Source organism: Phyllopteryx taeniolatus, chromosome 7, assembly GCF_024500385.1.
Source record: "Phyllopteryx taeniolatus isolate TA_2022b chromosome 7, UOR_Ptae_1.2, whole genome shotgun sequence".
NCBI lineage: Eukaryota > Metazoa > Chordata > Actinopteri > Syngnathiformes > Syngnathidae > Phyllopteryx > Phyllopteryx taeniolatus.
Genome location: NC_084508.1, coordinates 11,754,129 through 11,776,701, shown reverse-complemented (window position 1 = coordinate 11,776,701; position 22,573 = coordinate 11,754,129). Strand labels below are relative to the sequence as shown.

At 40.4% G+C, this 22,573-nt stretch overlaps 1 long non-coding RNA gene across 1 annotated transcript; it reads right to left on the bottom strand.

Annotated features, from left to right (window-relative positions):
- Window positions 1-887: 887 nt before the first annotated feature.
- LOC133480847 (uncharacterized) lies at window positions 888-5,160 on the bottom strand. The gene is made up of 3 exons (XR_009789379.1): window positions 5,056-5,160; window positions 3,243-3,929; window positions 888-1,708 (listed from the first exon to the last, which is right to left on the bottom strand). It is a non-coding gene; the product is annotated as an uncharacterized LOC133480847 (long non-coding RNA).
- Window positions 5,161-22,573: the final 17,413 nt, after the last annotated feature.

The following is a 22,573-nucleotide window of genomic DNA, read 5'->3' as shown; positions in this document are numbered from 1 at the left end:
GTGGCAATAAAGCAAGGTAGGATGACGTTTACAAGTGTGTTACCCAAGTGGAGATGAAGGCATTAAGAAAATGGACAGTTGCAGCAAAGTGAACACTGACGGGGATAAGATTGCAGCAGTTTGCAGCATCCAGAGCTAAGACACAGCAAAAAGGTAAGCTAACATTAGCATGTATGTTATTCAAGTGGAGACCGGGGGCAGCAAGAACACGAACTAGAAAGTATAATTCTTCAGTCTCTTTATTGTTGTGACACAATCAAGAATGTTAACATGGTTTAAAGTCCGAATTGAGCTACATATGTTACCAAATATGGTTCCTTACCCAACAAAGTGGTATGCTAATTTACCTCTAACAGATCTTTGTGAACGAAACTTGTACCTCATGATTGAGGGCAACAGAGGCACTACTGTTTTGTGCCCTATAAACGTGACGTACTAGTTTCATAACCCAAATTAGCATGATTTATAGATGTTATTGTCTTAGGGTAAGTAGTTTTGCTTTATTTTAGTTTTATTTAGTATCTTTATACTTGTGTGACAGTCACCACAGTAATTCAAAATGTTAGTTTTTATGATGGTGACTCTTCGACATACTTTAGGAACAGCACTGATTCACTTTACATTGTTTCCTATATAGGAGAAAGGGGGATAAAAAAAGAAAAAAATCTAATTAAAACAACCAGCGTTATGGAATGGCTCGTTCCACTTTGTAGGTTCCATTGTGATTATTTTCCAGAACTTAAGAAGGATGCTTTAGATTCCAATGTGCACATATTGTATATGAATATTCTTCTCACACACACACACACACACACACAAACGCAAACACATTTTCAAGTTTAATGTGGCGCTTTGAAGCCCTTGGGGCACAAACATACACTGAGACTTTACAGTAAAGCAGATGTCTCGGGTCAAGCGCTTTAACCCATGAAACCAAGTGATGGAGAAGGTTGTGCCGTATCGATTTTTATGTTCCACTCGTTATTTTCTGCTCCCCAAGACGCATGTGCGGTGTTGCCAATATGCATATGCTTGTAGCCAAGACCGTGGGGTGGCGTGTTTCGCGTTATGCACGCTGTGCATCGAGTTGCTCCTCTCACCTCATTCTTTCCTTGTACTTAAGCGGAGGTACACACATACAGATCTTTTTTTAACAGCTTAATCCATTTTTTAAATGTGAGAGGCCACACACGACAAGCAAAATATTGTGTACTGCAGAGGTGGGAGTAAATCACTTACGTGCAAGTCTTAAGTCTCAAGTTCATTTAAAGTTTCAAGCAAGTCGCAAGTTACTGTGGAAGAACTCAAGCAAGGCATGTTGAGTCCCTACTCACAGCATGTATCTGCACATTAGCAACTTTGCACTCAGTACAGTACGTGTACTTGTGTTAGTTAGCTGTACAAACTTACATTCACAATAACAAAGCTTTTGAAGAAAAAAAAAAAAAAAAAAGTCTCTGTATTGTGAATCACTTTATGGTCTTCTCAATTCAACACATAACCGACATGAAAATTTGTTTCTGTTTGACCAGCTATTGGTTAGCTAAATGGTGAAGTTAACATAGCTTACCTGTCTTTGTGGATTTTATAATGGTGACGGATCAAGTTAGGATCCTGACATGTCATTGGAACAAGGCAGCGCAATTGAGGGAAATGATTATTGTAGCCTTCTTTTCTACCACTCCAGTTTGAATGAGTGATGTGTCAGCTGAAAAGAAGATGGTAATGTGAGGTAAAGCCAGACGGAATACATCATTTACATTTCAACAGGTAAATTGATTCAAAAATAGATGTGGTGGAAAGTTGAACATAGTGAGGATGATCATGAGGGACAATCTATTAAACTGACTATTCTGTTGCTCAGATTAATGGCAAAAAGGTCAAATGGATGGCAGGCTGTAGCGCTGACATTAGCTAGCATGCTAGCCTTTCAGTTCTGCTGAATTACTCAAAGAAGACGCAACTAAACATTTATACATACCTGTGGGAAAATGCCTTCCACAAACTCGATGTTGGAAGTTTGATTCCCAGGCTGTCCCTTTAGAAGTGGCTACTACGCCACCAGGCAGTCTTGCAAACTATTGACGACATCCACTCGATTGAACTTTCTCACCCACAGCTCCCGCCGGATTCATTTAGATTTTGATTTATTATTATTTTTTAAGGAAATAATAAAAAAAAATAATAATTTAATATTTTGGGGTACATCTGGCAGCGCAATGCCAAATACAAGTTTTGCATTGTTTCAGTTCAGGTCAGCGGTGGTCAATAACTTTACATCAGATAATCAGGCTTTTAATAACTTTGATCGCAAGGGATGCAAAATGCTCAAATTTGGCCCAATTGGCGGTGTGTCTGTCGCCAGTTTGACCAGCACCGCTCGATACCGAGCCTCAGTTCCTCGTGCTGCCGGATTCCATTTAGAGCTCATACGTGAAAGTCAGTGACCCACACAAGGTTGAGCTCGTGTGACACTGTGGACTCACGGCCATCACACTGTCGCTCGACCTGTCACACCTCTTTATCAAGCGGGCCTCTCCTGCACACGTGTGGCCCTGCTGTCGATTTGGGCTCGGATCATTGGACACGGGAAAACAATTTCAAGCGGTTATTGACCTATGCCTTAGAAATATCTGCTGCATCTGCTCAAAGAGGCAGTTTGGGAGGGGGAAAAAAAAAGTGCATTATAAGACCTTGTATTGATTTTCATTTGTATGTTGTGGGCGTTAAATCTGATGATAATAACCGACTGACTCACTTTTTATTCATTATTTTCTATTCAAATGGAGAGCACGCCACAAGCAGGCTTGACTCATCGTGCTCGCCGAGCAGCAAAGTGGGACATGATCTTTGCCTAACATGATTGTTAAGAAAAATCAAGAAGCCAATGGGGTTGTATACGACGACGGGAGGCAAGAGTTAATTCCACTCGTACGCCTCGAGGTCTGGAGGTGTCTCAGCTGAAGGAAAGTTTCACCCGCTCGCTACGTGAGCTGATCTATGTAATAATAATCTGACCATATGTTAACGTTTGAGGTCTTTTTATATAGCACATGCTTACATATAGGGGTGTTATCTTGCTAATTAGATGGGGAGGTGGGGGGGGGGGGGGGGGGGGGGGGGGGGGGGGAATGACACTATGTGGAAAAAATTACTGGTAGCAAGTGGGCGGGGTGTGTCTGTGTTTTCTGGGGTTTCGTTATCACGGTCAGCATGCTTTCTTCCATTGCAATGTGACTCACATTTCTCTTTTGGTCCGCAGCTCTGGATCTCAATGCGCTACGCTGCCGTTGACTGGGATCTCATTTGCTGTCATTGGTGGGTGCACAAGCCAATCATGGCGGACAGCACCACTCATTGGTCGGTTCCATCACTAAGACATTTGTTAGTCTGCATGTCAATCACTAAAGTGCTTACACTCGTCTCCTATGTATGTGTCCCAACACTTTTGTACAGATAGAGTCGTTACAAAATGTGGTTCTACTCCTTGATAGTGAAGACAGGTCTAAGTTTAACAATTACATGTTTTATGGTTTTTTGTTACTGTGGTAAATACTGGGAAACACCAAAAGTATAAGTAAGTAAGTAAGTAAGTAAGTCTTTGTATTTGAGAGGAGAAATTGCAGAGTAGATGTACAGAATACAGGATAAAAGGTTGCAACTGCTGTCACACTCCGACTTATCATGACCCGAACAGTTGTTTACTTCATTTACTTGGGAACAGTGAGAAAAAAAAATAACTTTGAGCGATGAGCCACATGCTGCTTCACCAAGTCAAAAGACGAAGACATAAATGTTACGCCTGCTCTCCTTCATGCCGTCTGCAGAGCAAAGCCTTTCCCACTCCCCTGTTATGCAACAGCTTTGGCGGTGATGAAGTCAGATGCCAGGCACCCCTGTTGGGTCTGGGCTCCACCCGGACATCCAGCCTAGACAGGAAAGAAAAGCACAATGCGCTGTAATTTCGACCGGCGGAGGAATTCCCCCCATTTCGCTTCCTTGTTGAAGCCAAATCCAAATTGATCACAGCTTGAATAATTTGGCAAGTAATGCATGGTTTGTGCGTGCGTGCGTGCGTGCGTGTGCCAGCGCAGTGGAAGACCTTGTCTTGCTCCAGAAAAAGAGAATCACGCAAGCCCAAAACAGGCCATAACAAAGCAACCCCTCCAATCACGTTGAGTCAGCCTTGGCCCCCTTTGGCCGGCCCCCCCCCCTCTTCTCCTCACACTCCGTCCATCTTTGCTCTCCACCTCCACATCTTGATTTGGACAAATGTAAGGATGGGGCCTTCATCGACTCAAAAGCCCCTTTATGTGCCTGGCTGGGTCAAAGAGCTCATCAGGTTTGGAGGAAATCCAACAGGGAACGTGGTACACGACTGCGTGGGCGCTTACAAAAAGACTGATGTTTCGATCAAAACCATGAGAAACGGCAGAGAAGTGACACAATGTTGATTATTTTGATAATTTAAAGACCATGATACATGAATTCAGAGGTTTGTTTCTAAATACATTTTACATGTTTGAATTGCTTAAAAACGTGCGATGCCTGAAAACTATGTTGTACTCAATAGCGGAGCTTTGGCGTTAAACTGTTTTTCACCATTTCAGTTTTTTTTTTTTTAAAAAGGCCTGACTTAACAGCCAATGTGTGGACTGGGGCTTTGGGCTGGCTTGGCCGATTTAGAGCGTCTCGTTGTCGCAGGCGTGGAACAGGTCCGCGACGAGCTCGTGAGATATATTCCAGGCACAGGAAGCTTTAAGCGGATAATATTTTCATGGGTCAAACATGAAGTTATGTGTAGGCATCAGAAAGATGCTAGATGCAGTAGCATCCATTTTTCCAGGTTATTGTAGAGGTATTTGATTGGCAGTTGACTGCTGAGCGGGGCATGGTTTCACACATTTAGCGGACACGTTTGAAATCAAATGAAATGTGGGAGGAAGCAGGAATACTCTGAAACAATTTATGCAAGCACATGGAGAACATGCAAACCCCACACAAAAAAGCCCGTGCTAAGATTCAAACCCAGAATCCCAGAACTGTGAGGCAGACCTGCTAACCAATAATCCGTCGTGCTAGAAGGAAAACAAGTAGCTTGAAATAGTAGATGGCTGTTTCGGCAAAGGAATTTCCTCCATCATTGATCCAAGCCAGGCATGACTGGAATGTCATCGCCACATCCTCGTCTTCACTGGCTGCTAACCATGAGGATGGGGGAGAAGAAAATGGCTGCGGTGCCCTTTGCTGTTTGGTATTAGGCCGCGACCGCAAACGGCGACGAGAGCAGGCGGTGAAACATATGGTTTCATTTGATGTCGTCCCCCCACCCCCCACCCCGCCACTCCTTTCCCGCCACCCTTCCTTCCTTTTATCCGGCACGCTCCACCCCGTCATCATCTCCGCTTCCTTCACCGGCCACCGCGACATATTGGCTTCGCTGTGCTCACACGGAGTCAAATTACCATGACGCCGCTTGCAGGAGATGTGACAGCGGCCCGCTAGCTGCCTGGCTAACAGGCTTTGTGGTAGCCTACTTCCTCCTGTCACTTTCTCTTGAGCTTGATAAGCAAGGAGTAGGATGCTCGTGGAAATTGCATCATCGGCGTGAACGCTGTCACCGTGCCAAAAACACGCCTAGGTGGCACCAGTGCGAAGGTTTAAACGCATGCACGTGCTTTCCAACACTGGAAAGCCCTCTTTTATTCGATCTCCAGCTTAAGGTACACTCCATGTCATCACAAGTAAGATCATTCAGTGCACTAGTAGAATGACCGTGTCTTACTAGCTTGTGTACTTTTTAAATTGTGTCTGTAGTAAAAAGAAAGTAAAAAGACTTTTACTTTATTGATTCGATGTTTGATATTTGTCATTGAACTAGCTATTGTATAGCTACCGTTTAATATTTTCCATCGATCTATCACTCTATCTAGCTCCCTAGCAAGCTGGCTATCTGTACATCTGTTCATCTATCTATCTATCTATCTATCTATCTATCTATCTATCTATCTATCTATCTATCTATCTATCTACTTTGTCTTCATTCCATTTTTTTGACCTACTAGTATGTAATTAACCCTTACTCGTAAATTACTGTGCTGCACTAGTAACACAACTAGGCCTAACTTGTAAGCATGTGCCATGCACTAGCAACCTCTTGGTGACTAATAAAAATGTCCACTAGTAGTTTGGCCTCACTAGTAACATAGTTTGCCAAAGTTGCGCATTTAGTGTTCAGAAATGTCATGTAGTAATGGAAAGCAGTAGCGGGAAAAAAGAAAAGGAAAAAAACATTCAAGTAAGACATTCGTTCTATTAGTGTTCTGAATTGTCTTACTAGTGCACTTCATGGATCTTAAGATGGATATTAAGGAAATGGAATCGTACGTCCCCACACTAGCTGATTCCTCACTGTACATACGTACATAGCTGGCACTGCTCCCACACATCCTAGTGCACGACAAAGCACTGTGACCTCAGTCTGCCCTGAGGGTCTGTGCATGTGTGCGTGGAAGGGGGTGGGGGAGGGGATTTACACAGACAGGCTAATGGGGGTTGTCACACCAGGGAGTCAGGGGGATATGCGGTCGTCTACTCCGCGGTGCCCTAGAAGAGAAATTGGTACCGCTATGAAGACTGTTCACTCCACAAACGTTCACTACATTCAAAGTGACGATGGCTGGATTTACAGTGGCTGCTTCAAGCGACTTAATTTTGCTTTTTCGCTCTTAGGAGGCACAATTGGGATTGTCATCATGGCACTGTATCAACGCCACACACAAAAACATAAACGAAATTTGGTTTGTAAGCAATTTGACTAAACAACAAAAATAAACACATTGAAGTAAAATCTGCTGTAAATTTCAATCAATGCATACACAATTCAATATGATGTAAATATTCTACATTGGAGGTGTGTCCATCATTAAATAAGTACATTAATTGATGCCACAGGATTAATGTGGAGGATACCCTCATTTTAGTGTAAAGTGATGTAACCTTTAATATTTGTATTATTTATGTATTGTATGTTTGCTCCTGTTTTGTTGCATGCTTCGTATGCGGGGGGTTTTGTTCAATGTGTACACACTGGCCTTTACAGTGGACTTTTTTTTTAAATGAAGTTAAAAACTGTTATTTAGGCAGGCATTCCAGTATGACTAGAATATTTCTTGATTTGTTGTATTGTAAAATGTTATGAATTTGAACTATGTATATACTGTATATATGACTATATTTTAAATTATGTGCAGACCTTTTGTAAGTTATCTCTGTGAAAGGTACTATATGAATGAAATTTACTCACTTATCAGAATCAGAATCATAGAATGAATCATAAAATCATTGGCCAAATATACAACCCCAAATCCAATGAAGTTTGGACGTGTTAAACATAAATAAAAACAGAATACAATGATTTGCAAATCATGTTCAACCTATATTTAATTGAATACACTACAAAGACAAGATATTTAATGTTCAAACTGATAAACTTTATTGTTTTTAGCAAATAATCCTTAACTTAGAATTTTATGGCTGCAACACGTTCCAAACAAGCTGGGACAGGGTCATGTTTACCACTGTGTTACATCACCTTTTCTTTTAACAACATTCAATAACCGTTTAGGAACTGAGGACACCAATTGTTAAAGCTTTGAAGGTGGAATTCTTTCCCATTCTTGGTTGATGTACAGCTTCAGCTTTTCAACAGTCCGGGGTCTCCGTTGTCGTATTTTACGCTTCATAATGCATCACACATTTTCAATGGGAGACAGGTCTGGACTGCAGGCAGCCCAGTCTAGTACCCGTAGTACCCACACTCTTTTACTATGAAGCCACGCTGTTGTAACACGTGCAGAATGTGGTTTGGATTGTCTTGCTGAAATAAGCAGGGGCGTCCATGAAAAAGACGTTGCTTGGATGGCAGCATATGTTTTTCCAAAACCTGTATGTACCTTTCAGCATTAATAGTGCCTTCACAGATGTGTAAGTTACCCATGCCATTGGCACTAACACAGCCCCATACCATCACAGATGCTGGCTTTTGAACTTTGCGTCCATAACAGTCCGGATGGTTCTTTTCCTCTTTGGCCCAGAGGACACGACGTCCACAATTTCCAAAAACTATTTGAAATGTGGACTCGTCGGACCACAGAACACTTTTCCACTTTGGATCAGTCCATCTTAGATGAGCTCGGGCCCAGAGAAGCCACCATTTCTGGGTGTTGTTGATAAATGGCTTTTGCTCTGCATAGTAGCGTTTCAAGTTGCACTTACGGATGTAGCGCCGAACTGTATTTACTGTCATTGGTTTTCTGAAGTGTTCCTGAGCCCATGTGCTGATATCCTTTACACATTGATGTCGGTTTTTGATGCAGTGCCGCCTGAGGGATCGAAGGCCATGGGCATTCAATGTTGGTTTTCGGCCTAGCCGCTTACATGCAGTGATTTCTCCAGATTCTCTGAACCTTTTGATGATATTATGGACCGTAGATGACGAAATCCCTAAATTCCTTGCAATTGTACATTGAGGAACATTGTCCTTAAACTGTTCGACTATTTTCTCACGCACTTGTTCACAAAGAGGTGAACCTCGCCCCATCTTTGCTTGTGAATGACTGAGCAATTCATGGAAGCTCATTTTATACCCAATCATGGCACCCACCTGTTCCTTATTAGCCTGTTCACCTGTGGGATGTTCCAAACAGGTGTTTGATGAGCATGTCTAAACTTTCTCAGTCTTTTTTGCCACCTGTTCCAGATTTTTTGGAATGTGTTGCAGCCATAAAATTCTAAGTTAATGATTATTTGCTAAACACAGTTTATCAGTTTGAACATTAAATATCTTGTCTTTGTAGTGTATCCAATTAAATATAGGTTGAACATGATTTGCAAATCATTGTATTCTGTTTTTATTTATGTTTAACACAACGTCCCAGCTTCATTGGAATTGGGGTTGTATTTAAAAAAAACACACACACGCAGACACACACACAAGGATTTTTTTTCTCCAGCAATTAGAGCAACTCAAGTTCTATAGCAAACAAGCCACTATAACAATAAATACATTTAGCAGATTTAAGGCACAAAAAGTGCAGCGAGTCATTAAAAACCCACCAAATAGGCCAAAAAAATGTCTTGTAAATTTGACACACCACAGTGTTTTTTAAAAAAAACCTGCCAAATTGGAATGAATAAGAAATGTAAAACAAGGCTCGTTCACATCATGAAAAATAAAAAAAATAAGGACTGTGTGGGCATCTCTGCTGAAGGCGCTGGAGACAGTGCTTCACCTGCCACTCAAATACGTTCACTCGCTGTGTGCTCAAATGTTTGTAGTCAGCTACTGGCTGAAAAACGTGTGCCGCTGTGGTTATGGTTAATATAGCGCTAACCTTCCCGTGTGTCTTCTATGTGGGGACCTACACACAACTCCGAGTGAGGCGCTGACACTTTAAACGACCCTGCCCCGGTCGATCGAGCTTCTTAGTTTGCTAGCTCGCTGGCTAGTGAACATAATAAAGAGTCAACTTTCCTTTAAGTGTCTCTGTTGTGCGGATCTTCACGGGGCGCATGGAGCAAGGCTGTGGAGTATTGGTCCGCCGCCGGTCTAGAGCCGACTAGCAGCTAATAAGTACTAGCCTAGCCGCTTTGGAGCACTCCACTTCGCAGTGGAGCTGTCGGCTCGCCGTGAGACACGTGTGGGTCACCACAACAGAGACACAAGCCCAAATAACACAAAACGCTTCAGGGAAGATGCATTTTTCAGGTTGCAGGCAGAGCTTGATGGTTAACTGCACAATCCAGTAGTGATGGAACTGGGCCAAGCTATTATTACCATGTACTATAACTCGCAGTTCCGGTTAATAGCCACAGATGGCGCTCGTTAATCATATGGTAGGGCCGACTCATTGTGACGTCAGCGCAAGCCCGTTTTAGCCCCGCCCAAAAAATCCATCCAGCTGAGATGGTGAAAAAGAGTTTTAAGCTGTAGCTCAACAATTCAGTACTAAATTGCTCTCAGTCTTTGGACGTTTTCAGCACTTACCTTCAAGCATGTTTAATGTATTTAGAAACAAAACACGAAAATGACCTTTGCGGCTTTAGACAATACAAAGTGTCCAGTGTAGTAATAATGATACAACAATGAACACGCAAATGATGCAGTAATGACTGTACTGCACTGTACTGTACTTAATTTACTTATTGAAAGATACATGTCACTTGAAAAATAGACTACTGTCTATTTTAAAATCTATAGATTAAAGAACTGGATACAAGTATTAATTAGACAGGCACTAGGACGTATAGTGTAAATCCAGCCTAAATGATTCACGATTATTCACACTTTTTTCAGGCGAGTGGTAGAGCGCATGCTTTGCAGGTATGAGGTCTCGGGTTCAATCTCCATTTGGCATAAGGGGCTTTTCTTCTAGATCATAGGTGCAAATATAAATCTGGAGAAAAATGCAAACAACAGCCTCCCTAACTTTACAACAGATTCACACTTTAAAAAAAGTGTTGGACCTTGACTGTTTTCTAACAGAATAACGTCTACTTATTACAATGAATATGAACTTCAATTTAAAAGGAAAAAATCGCAAAGGCACTTTATGGTGATATTGACTTGTATGTAGTATAGTACACACAGAGACACATAATACAAGTCCAGAAAAAAAATCAACATACACATGTGGCGTTCAAAATCACAACTAAACTGAACGTACTGACACGAGTCTATGTGACGTCTCGCTTTGTTTCATCCGTCACGTGTGATGCATGGACGAGGGTCATCGAGGGGACAAAATCTGACATGATGGCTGGAGGTGCGCGTCTGGGTGGTAATTGTGTCACCGAGGCGGGGAGGGCGGATGCTCAGCCGCATGAATAATAGCGCTTGGAGGGCGGGCGGCCATTCTTACCAGCTCTTCACACCTCCGCCAGCTGAACGCCGCATAGCCATGTTGTTGCGAGAGCCAGAAACAGAACCCATTTGCATGAGGTTTGCCGCCTGTTTGAAGCTCCTAAAATAATCCGCAGTGGAATGATAAACATAGAGCTGAGTAGGATGATAGTTACTGTGTTTCCTCAATACGAGGTGGCCTCCACTCTAATTAACGCCTTACCTCAAGTCATACTTTTTAATGTACTAAACAGTGGGAATCATCATGTTTTCTTTTTTGTTTTATTTCTTGCAAACTGAAGTGTTTATCACATTGAAATGAATGGACATGCATGCCATTAATCTGTTCCAGCCTCCCCCCCCCCCAAAAAAAAAAATAGTACTCTATAAAATTCAGCTTGATAAAAACGTGCAGTGATGTCATATTAAAAAAAAAGAATTACAGTTTTTTAAAAAGAATTTGTCACCGATTCTGCTCATAACATTTATGGACAGAATTTCAAAGTGCAGCCGAGGCGTAGAGGAGGTCCGGTTTGGTGGCCTCAGTATTACATCTCTGCTTTTTGTATATGATGTGGTTCTGTTGGCTTCATCAAGCCGTAATCTCCAACTCTCACTGGAGCAGTTCGCAGCCGAGTGTCAAGCGGCTGGGATGATAATCAGCACCTCCAAATCTGAGACCGTGGTCCTCGGTCAGAAAAGGGGTGGCGTGCCCTCTCTGGGTCGGGGATGTGATCCTTCCCCAAGTGGAGGAGTTCAAGTATCTTGGGGTCTTGTTCACGAGTGAGGGACGAATGGAACGGGAGATGCAGACTTTGTATTGGTCTGTTGTGGTAAAGAAGGAGCTAAGCCGAAAGGCGAAGCTCTCAATTTACCGGTCGAGCTACGTTCCTACCCTCACTTATGGTCACGAGCTGTGGGTCGTGACCGAAAGAACAAGATCCAGGATACAAGCGGCCGAAATGAGTTTCCTCTGCAGGGTATCCGGGCCCTTAGAGATAGGGTGAGAAGCTCGGTCATCCGGGAGGATCTCAGAGTACAGCCGCTGCTCCTCCACATCGGGAGGAGCCAGATGAGGTGGCTGGGGCATTTGATTTGGATGCCCCCCGGACACCTCCCCGGTGAGGTGTTCCGGGCATGTCCCACCGGGAGGAGACCCTGGACACGCTGGAGAGACTACGTCTTTCGGCTGGCCTGGGAACGCCTCGGGATCCCCCCGGAAGAGCTATATGAAGTGGCTGGGGAGAGGGAAGTCTGGGCGTCCCTATTAAAGCGACTGCCCCCGCGACCCGACCTCGGATAAGCGGTAGAAAATGGATCAATGGATGAAATTTGTTGCTTCAACTCACTGTATAATGTTCTGCTGTATAGTACATACAAATTGCTATATATAAAGACTTGTTTCAGAACTGACTCAGTATGCTGCTGTAATATTAGTCATTTTTCGCAAAGGATAAAAAATATATGCCTGTGACTATTGTTATACTATTTGTCTATATGTGTTGCTCCACTGTTTGTGTTCGAATATTTGTTTCTCAAACGGTTATACATGGTGATACTGATGCTATTTGTTCGTCTGTCTATAGGGTTTTGCATTGGGGTTTTCTTTGGCATTAAGCTAAACTGAAAACATGTAAATGTTTAGTTTCGACAGTAAACCTCTCCTGGGAATGGCATTTAACAGCTTCACGCCTCATTTTTGAAGACTCATTCACTAATTACATTTGCCAAACTGCTTGTTGAGTGAGTTGAGTTAGCTGCCACCATACAGTTCTTCGTCAAAGCAAAAAGTCAAAGCAAACAAATCGGCTGAATGTTTGCTCGTATCTCGGGTCACTTGTATCTCAAGGCATCACTGTACTGTCGAAGATATTACCACAGTACTGACTGTGCTAGATTATCGCTAGGAACCCAGGTTAACAATTATACATTTCATTCCCATTGTAGCACATAAGTAACAATTCTCTGTCGACCAATCAAAGGAAAGTGACATGTAATACGCCTCGGGGGCCCACTATATGAGGAATTACGTGAGTTTATCTGCTTCCTTGCACTTAAGCATCTCCTGAGCCGCGCTCCAACACAAATCATTGCTTCTGTTTTAAACCGCACGGTGTAAAAATCTCAAAAACGGTGTCAGTGAAGCTTTAGTCTCAGTACCGTGCCAATGCGGAGAATGAACTTAACAAAACAAAAAAAAGCCACACTGTCATGGGACACCTGGGGTATGGAAGCACAGGCTCGAAAAAGTGAGCACAACACGATGAACACCAAGGCAAATGTTAAGAGCATGTGAATGTGTGAATGTGTGCATGTGTGTGTGTGTGTGTGTGTGTGTGAAGAATGTAGCATCCCTCCCCCTCTCCTCAGGCTCCACACAAAAATGTCTCAAACAAGAAACAGGTGCTGTAAGAAGTGACGAGGGATTTTTTTGACTGTATCCCTGCATGCATTCACGTGTGTGTGCGTGTGTGTTTGTGTGTGTGTGTGTCGCCACATGTGTGTGCGTGTGTACGTGGAAGGGGCGTAAACCTTGCGGAAAATAGACAGGCGTGACCTACATATCCATGTGTGGCTGCTTATTAGCATACACACATTATTCTCACACACACACACACACACACACACACGCACACAAGCGCACGCACAAGGCAGATAACAGTGACTTGTGTCATAGAGACAGCCAAAAAAGAAGGCTATTTACATTATTTGCATTGTGTCCTTTGTTTGTCGACACCACAGCAGATGGCACGCATTCTCTCTCTAACACACACACACACACACATATAAATACACACACATCTGGTTAATTTGGAGATGGACACACACTCTATATGTGAGCGACCCCAAATGCAATTTGAATATTGCATGACTCATTTTCTTGACGACTTCCTCCAATTTATATGATGATGCGGGCAGACAGACGTGTGACAAGAAGGTTGACATTTTCTAGTCCTTTTTAGTACAAAAGGAGGAAAATGGTCACGTGTGTCTGAAGCAAGCAAACAGCAAATGTGTGCTTTGGTTTTATGTTGTGTTGTTGACATAATTCATGGGCCTGGTGCAATGCTGAAGTGCAAATCCACTTGTTTTTAAAGGGTTCTTCTTCTTCATCTTCTTCTTCTTATTATTATTATTATTATAATTATTATTGTTGTTGTTACGTAATTATTTATATGATGCAGTTAAGGCATGGTAAAGAAGATTTATTTTTTTGTATTAATCTATTTTGTTCATATACATTTATTTTGTATTCATGTTCTTATTCTTATTATTATTACTAAACATGATTTGACTTAATGGTTCATTAGATATTAAAAATAAACTGTGCATATATAAATAATCTTGATCATACAGTACATCATGTTGTGATCAGTGTCATCATATAAATAATCACATTAAAAATAATGTATGTCATGTTTTGCAAAATGCATAATAATAATAATAATAATAATAATAATAATAATAATTAAAATAACAATACGGAACCATGTCTTGACTCTTTGTTAAGTTTACTTATTTATATATTGTCTTTGTTGTTGCTTTTCATGTATATTTTAATACACTGTTATATTGAGCAAGACTTAAAACATAGTCAATATTAAAATTATCGCTGCCATAATTACTTATTTTTAATTTGTGCTTTTGTTCTTTTTTAAATATGCGTCATATATATATATTTTGCTTTTTTTCTAATGGTATGCCTTCACGAACAGTCTCGGATTGTCAGAGAGGTATTCATTTATCAACATGTTCATTATTATGACTGTAAAATCGCACTGCACCATACTGAGAGGTTGCCTTATTTAGCAACAAGAATAATTGTATAAAATATCATAAATATGGTGTGGGTATTGATCGGGTTAGTTTGCAATCATTTTTTACACAATTGCGACATTCAGAACTCATCTCAGGTCTCTTTCTCCTTGTCTCATTCTCCTCTGTGCTGTTTTTTACTCTTCTTTCTCCTCCTCCTCCTCTTCTTCCTCCCCCTACACATCACTCACTCCCCCCCTCATCCTCCTCATTGCTGAGCAGCATCCCCAGGACAACTATTAATCATAGGCAGAAATGATAGATGCTTTGCACACCAGCAACGCCATCTATTTTGCCTAAGTGCACGCTGTCGATGCGCCGCAGCACGTCGCGCATGTCTATTCATCGAGCTGCATGCAAACAACACACACACAAACAGAGGCTTGAATGTGGGGGGGGGGGGGGGGGGGGGGGTATATCATAATTGTTCAATGGTTTTGGTTTCAACATGTTATTCTCATTTACATGTGCAACACATTAAAGGGGACACATTGTGTAAAATGTACTTCTTTATATCTTGTACATACATGAATTGGCTGTCTGGAGTGTCTGCCCACCCATCAAGTATGAAATTAAACAACCAAGTAAATCTTTTGTTATCTGTTATTTCCGAAAATGCATAAATGAGCGAGCCCTTTTCAATTTCTGTAGGGATGTGACATAACAGTGGGACAATTTACATATGAATCACCCCCAACCTCCTTTATCCGGCCAGGACTCGATCAGGTAGGCTGGGTGAAGATCCGGAGCCATCTTCAAACAAAGGCCAGAGCCTGGCAGCTGGACAACATGCAGAGGTACTATCTTCGTCAGCAGAAGCACCCACACCCCCCACGGGGGAGATGCGCTTGTCATTTCAAAAACAAAAGGTAAGCAGAGCTGCATTGAGTTAAAAAAAAAAAGCAGTCAGTGTTTGCACAAAACATTCATGTTTCTGCTAGAAAGCAAAAAAGGCACGAGAGGCCTACTAGAACAGCTGAAATGTATTGGGACTTAAAATAAAAAAATAAAAAATTAGTTACACAGGTTACAGGTCACATTAAAGCTTGAAAAACATTTTTTAAATTAGCATTATCTCGGTTTCATTTTTTAATATCACAAAAACCTGGGCTTTGAGCTGGTTTGTCTGGATTTTTTTATCTCCACTGTATGTGCCCATGGTGCATTCCACTTCTTAATTTATTGTGAGCTTCGATAAGTGGCACATACTTGGTTGCTCGGTGGAGGCGGGGTTTATTTTTTGGGGGTGATGTGCCCATGGGCCACATACACACAGTGTAGAGAAGTGAATTCCCTACCAGTGTGCCTTGACAGATCAACACGTGCCGTAAGAAAGTATCCAAAATCACTGAATTTGTCCGAACATTATTTATTTACGACAAATGTATTTTTATTCATCTATCTATGCCAGCGTCGTATAGTGACAGGCAGAAGAATGAAATGCTCTTCCATTGGATGGCAAAAGGTATATAAGTGACCTTTGTTGCCACATTTCATGACATTTTTTGTTTGTGGTATGCCATGAGGGTTTTCTAATGTAAAAGATGTGCTTTGGCGCAATAAAGGTTGGGAATCACTGGCGTAGTGTATCAAGTACCACGACGGAAGTGCCTTGATTTGTCTGCAACATTTTCTACCTACACCTACGGGACATCAAGAAAAGTTATTATTTATACTTACAACTAAAATTATATTCGTAAACATAGCTTCATGTGAACAAAAATATGATATTGTAATGTGATTTAAGCTCATTTGGAAATCAAGTCCCACCACTAGTTTTTACCAGTGACAACCTTGTCAAAGACCTGCAAAAATGCAAAAAAAAAAACACTACAATATAACTGATCTTAAGGCTTTCTTGCATTGCTTTTAGAATATATAAGATTGGAGGGCACAACACATTCTTGAACACCACAAGAATGTGCTCTCATTGGCAGCCTGGCTGGAATTAAAGCGATGACACAAGTGCGTACAAGACAAGAATATGATGCATTGTTAATGTGGGGAGCAGTGTTTGATTCATTGCAGAGCCAGCGGGGGGATGGGTGCCGGAGCAAGCGAGAAAAGAAGAGATGGAGGGTGGGCAGCATGACAAGGATGATTTACTCATTTGGTATTTATTAAAAAGTGCACGAGAGGAACTTTTCAGATACAGTCCAACATCCATGACAACATCCAATTTGGTGGAAGAAATATACAATAAACTTCCCACCACCTTACCTTTGTGTGCTGCCAATTAAAGAATGAGGTGCCTGTGGCGCGAAATACCTTCACATTACGCCTATTTTTGTTTTGTTAATGTTTTGTTATTACATAGGCAGCACGGGGAAGTCGTGGTTAGTGGTTTTCTGCCTCACATTTCTGAGGTTCTGGGTTCTAATCTCAGCTCCAGCCCAACTGTGCGGCGTTAGCATGTTCTCCCTGTGCTTGCGTGGGTTCATTGAAGACTCTAAATTATCCATAGGCGGGAATGTGCGTGTGAATGGTTGTTTGTCTTTACAGTGGATATAAAAAGTCTACACACCCCTGTTCAAATGCCAGCTTCTGGTGATAGAAAATAAAATGAAAATAATTTCAATACTTTTTTTCATCATTAATGTGAATTGTATAACTAAACCAAGTAAAAAAAAAAAAAAAGAAGAAAAGAAAGCTTTTAAATCATGAGGTTGCGCAAGTGTGCGCACCCTTTTGTTACTGGGATGTGGTTGTGTTCAGTATTAACCAATCCCTTTCAAACTAATGTTAAATGGGAGTCAGCAAACACCTGCCACCAATTAAAAGTGCTTCTGTTAAACCTCCAATAATTTCTGATGATCTAGTAGTATTTCCTAACTTTTTTTTTTGCCTTCTAGAAAGTAGCCTGAAGATTTTGTGCTAACACTGACTGCTATTTGGAACGGTTGATAATTCCTTTCACCTTGTCCTCCAGCTGAAGAAAAAGAGCCCTACCTTTCGCACTCGCCGAGGTAGCTACACTACAATTACATAGATCAACAATAAATTTATTGACCAAGATTTTCTTTTGCTAATGGGACAATTTTGATGTGCTGAATGTAAATATCACATTGGTTTTGCTCAATCAGGTCAAGATTTGGAACTACGGCCGCATGTTTTTGTTTACATGTATAGGCATTTTCGCTTTAGAGGTTCAAATAAACTGAGGTTCATGCCCTGAATTTTGAACAATTATGATGTAACATTTAATTTACAGGTACTTACTTTTATCAATGTCTACTGTTCAATTTACAGTAAGCAAAGTTTGTAACATAACTGTTAATAACTATAAAACCCTGACGTGAGCAAGAGAAACTGGTGTCATTTTTTGATTCAGCGATGCAAAATGGTTCTAAATCAGTCGAAAAAACACAGAGAACCCAGTGTTATGCTGGCTCCCACTTGATTTGATTTGAAGGTTTTCTGATTTGAACGTTTATTTTGAACATGCAAGACACCATCAAAACATAGAAAATGAAACACCTAACACTAGCTTTCCATGTTCAAAAAGGATTGGGAAGACATACTTCTGAAAAAGTCCAATCCCTTCTACATGTTCTGTTGATTTAGTTATTCTGCCTCCATGATAATGATAATAACACTACCACGAATAAAAGTAACAAACAACAACATAATAGGGATAAATAATATAGGAGATATATTCATCATCATCATCATAAATAGACAAAGAGAAAGGAACCAAACAATAACAAAAACACAGTCAAACATGTACTATTATAATATGCTTATTAAACTTTTTATACCATGTACCTATCAAAAATGAAGCTGGAGTTTTATTCCTAAAAAGTATATTCAATACCTTTGATAGCCACTGGAACATTATGCAAAGTTTGAAAGTTAACACTGCGCTTAAATATAGGAAAATGAATAACTGTACTTAAATAACGATATGATTCAAATGTATTACGCATAATATTTAAATAAGAAATGTACCTCGTTATATATTTTAAAACAATCATTTCTAAGTGTTTCATTGCAAATGTATTGTACTTAAAAGTTTAATAGAACTGAACTCCAATTATCTAATGTACTGTACTGGGTAAAAAAAAAAGAAAAGTTAAAGCAACTGTAATATTATGCACAGTTTGAACAATTGTCTACAAACATGGATTTCTTGTTTTCGCAGTGAAGGAAGAGCTTTTTGTTATACTGCTCCTGTATTTTACACCTAATGTTTGGACTTTGAGGTCCACTGTTAAAGAATTGCTTTCAAGCTCAATCAAATGAAATCATGTTTTCATTGTAGTAAAAGAGAGTAAACCAGGCTACAAACTGTGTGGAGTTTCCTTTCAGATGTTTCGGAAGAGGACGTGATTAGCGACCGTTCCACCATCAGGCAGGTTTTGAACTTCAACACGGACTGTCGCTACCCCCGGCGACTCGTTAGTGCTAAGCTAATTACTAGCACTTTGCCGGCTGGGGGCGTGGAAGCGATGGCGGGGGAGGAGTCGGGCTAATGAAGGATTAGGCCGAGGTTGTTATACTGTTTCCTTTTGATGGGATTACGGCGCCAAGGGCTAAAGCGACGGGCGCGGCGTTTAATGGCGGCTTGACGTCGACAATAAGAAGAGTGGCACCAAATAAAGCAAAGGAGGAAGAAATGACACTGTCTGGTTTAACACCCTGGATTCCCTAGCTCAACGTTGGTTGTAAAAAAAAACATGAACGTGTACTAATGTCTCGGTGAAGCAGCATGTGGCTCATTACCCAAGGTTATTCTCGTGCTCCCTGTTCCAAGTAACTGTCAACAATTGTATGTTTGTGATCACGAGACAAGAAGACTTGTGTACTGCATTTTGTGTGACAGCTCCATGCAGTGTGGGGGCTGATGTCATGTTATTCAGGAGACCTTTGTATATAGTCTTGCATTCTCTACATCTGCTCAATGCCATTTCTCCCCATTCAAGTAACTTTAAACATTTGTATGTTTGTGATTGTTTAGTATAAGCATGATAGCAGCTACACGGTTAGTCTGGAGACATTGTACCTTTCATTCTGTGCATAATTGTATGTTTGTGATCAGAAATGGTTTCTGTTGAGTGTCAGAGGCAAGCTCTCCTCTTTTTGCAAGGAATAAAAATGAATTTGACTATTCATGGTGCATAATATCGAATACATAGCCACATCACGCGACATCGCAAAGCCATAGCAACCGGTGTCGCCCGAGGAATGAGGAGAAAACCAAAGTGACTCAACCACATGACGAATGTGACTTATTTTTTAATAATCTTGCCGTTAAAATTGTGCGAAAATACACTCATCTCCTTGTTTCTCTCACTCACTAGAAACATCCACCGTGTAAAATTTGCCCTCTTTGTTTTGTTTTGGCCAACTTTAATTGAGCTGCTGTTGGAAAATTACACATAATTGCTGCCTGTGAATGCTTATCCCTCTCATTCTGCTCTCGTGCGCACACTGGCTTGACACACACACACACACACATACACACACACACACAAAGGAAAACGTGGCACATGTGCCAATGCTAAAGACATATGCACATACACAATCAGAATACCTCCTGCATTCCTTTTATGTGGTTTCCATGATTTATGGTCTCCACACAGCAAGAGGTCCTCATGATGTTCGTCTGTAAACACACTTTTGTCCCCATAAAGTCATGAATCCCAGTACACACGCTCATATACCTACATGCATGTGCGCGGACACACACAAACACGCACGCACAGGCGGAACAACGTGGCAAATGTGCTAATGCTAACAACTTTACATGTACAATAAGAATAGCTGCTGCGTTCATTTTATATGGTTTTCCTGATTTATGGTCCCCACACAGTAAGAGATCCCAAAGGTGTGAGTGTGTAAACAGACTTTTGTCCCAATAAAGTGATACCAAAACACACACACACACACACACATACACGCGCGCACTCCTCAAGGCTGATAATGAGGCCAGGGAAAACATGATTTACGTTTCATAGTGAGACCTAATTGATTTGATTCATCACGTTCCTTCTCGACTAATTAAATTACCACAACACATTATCAAACATTAGAGCACGAGGGCGCCTGCTTGTTTCCACCTCTGGAAGGTTGTAATCAATTAATTTTATGCCGGATAACACAAAAAAAAAAAAAAAAAAAGCTGCAACAAAAAGCACAACTGAAGAGCCCCCCAAAAATATCCAGCAGGGAGTTCCGCCACATACTGTAAACTATAAGAACCGTGATGCAATATGCTATTCATAGACATACATTGTTATGCAACGCTTGCATGTGTGCACATACAGTTGGAAAGAGATTACAGACATCACAGCATCTTTTTATGGTAATATTCATTTTATATTCTGATACTTTGCATGATGCCCTTTGGACCAGATTTAGATTAGTTGACCCGCCTTATCCGAGTTTAGGCGTAAATATGTTATTGCTGTGGTTTTATCTCAGTCGGTCTGGTCAGTTGTGAATCATTTCCTTATTTATGCTGTTTTTTTTTTTTTGGGCAGTACAGATTGCAGATTAACTGTAGCTTTCACATATTTATGTGAGCGCTTTCATTGCTGTTTGTTTGTTGCAGGTTGCAGGATTATGTCAAAGCTGAAAAATGGAACCATAAAATGGGAACAGTAGTGGCAATATAATATATTGTACTTAAAAGTGAAATACTAGTGAACTGTAACACACTTTGAGAATCATTGGCCTAAATGTTGAATTTTCCATATCGATGGAGGTGTAACAACAATGAAATATGCGTCTACATCCTTCATTTCAACACTTATTGCATCTTTTCAACTCATGGCCCCCCAAAAATGTAGTCTCCATGATTTCGGTGATGTCATCATAACGTCATTTTATTTTATTTTAGTTTTTAGTTTTTTTTTATTAGACTCGGCAGCTACACCAGCTCCTAAAAACATGATTACATAACAAAAAGACACGGGAGGGGCTTTGACCATGCGTGTACGGGTCTTTCAAGACAAGTCAGTCTCACTGTCATTTTGTGCGCTAAAACAGAATGATTTCTAAAAACAATTTGTGTTTGTGTGTGTCTGTGTGTGTGTGTGTGTGTGTGTGTGCGCCAAACTGTAATTAATAAAAAAGCCAATCTAATAAATGGTTCAAATTTTAATAAATCAATTAATTTAAATGAATTGAACATGTTTTTAAATGAATGCAACTTAATTGTGAATTATTGTACACGTGAAACCTAATTAAAAAGTGGTAATTTATACCTTTATTATTTTACGGTGGCCTGGAAGTGCAAAAAAACATAAAACATTTTACATTTCAGAAAACGAATTAATAAAAGTCGAAAGACTTTTACCTTTCAGAAAACAAATGAAGAAAAATCAAAACACTTTTACATTTCAGAAAACAAATGAACAAAAGCCGAAACACTTTTACAAAAGACGAAATAAATTAAAATTGTGACGACCCGGAAAGGGAACGTCCCATTTCACAGACATCGTCTTTTGTAAAAGTGTTTCTGCTTTTGTTAATTTGTTTTCTGAAATGTAAAAAGGGTTCTGCTTTTGTTAATTTGTTTTCTCACAATTTGTTATATTGTTTTCCACCATATTATTTAGTACAGCAAGTCACAACAACCATTATGAATTTCCTTAAAAATATTATGAATTCAAAATATTGTCCATTAATATCTGCAAATGCGAAACACAATACAAAATTATGATACTGTACCTTTCACTGTACCTTTACTGTTATTTAATCAATTAAATTAAACATATTAAAAAGTACTGTAAAAACAAAATATTGTCCAATAATTTCTGTAAATGTGTAATACAACAAATTTGATAGGTTTTTACAAATTTAAAATAAAATGAATGTTAACTAAATTGAATGAAAAAACAAATTCAATCC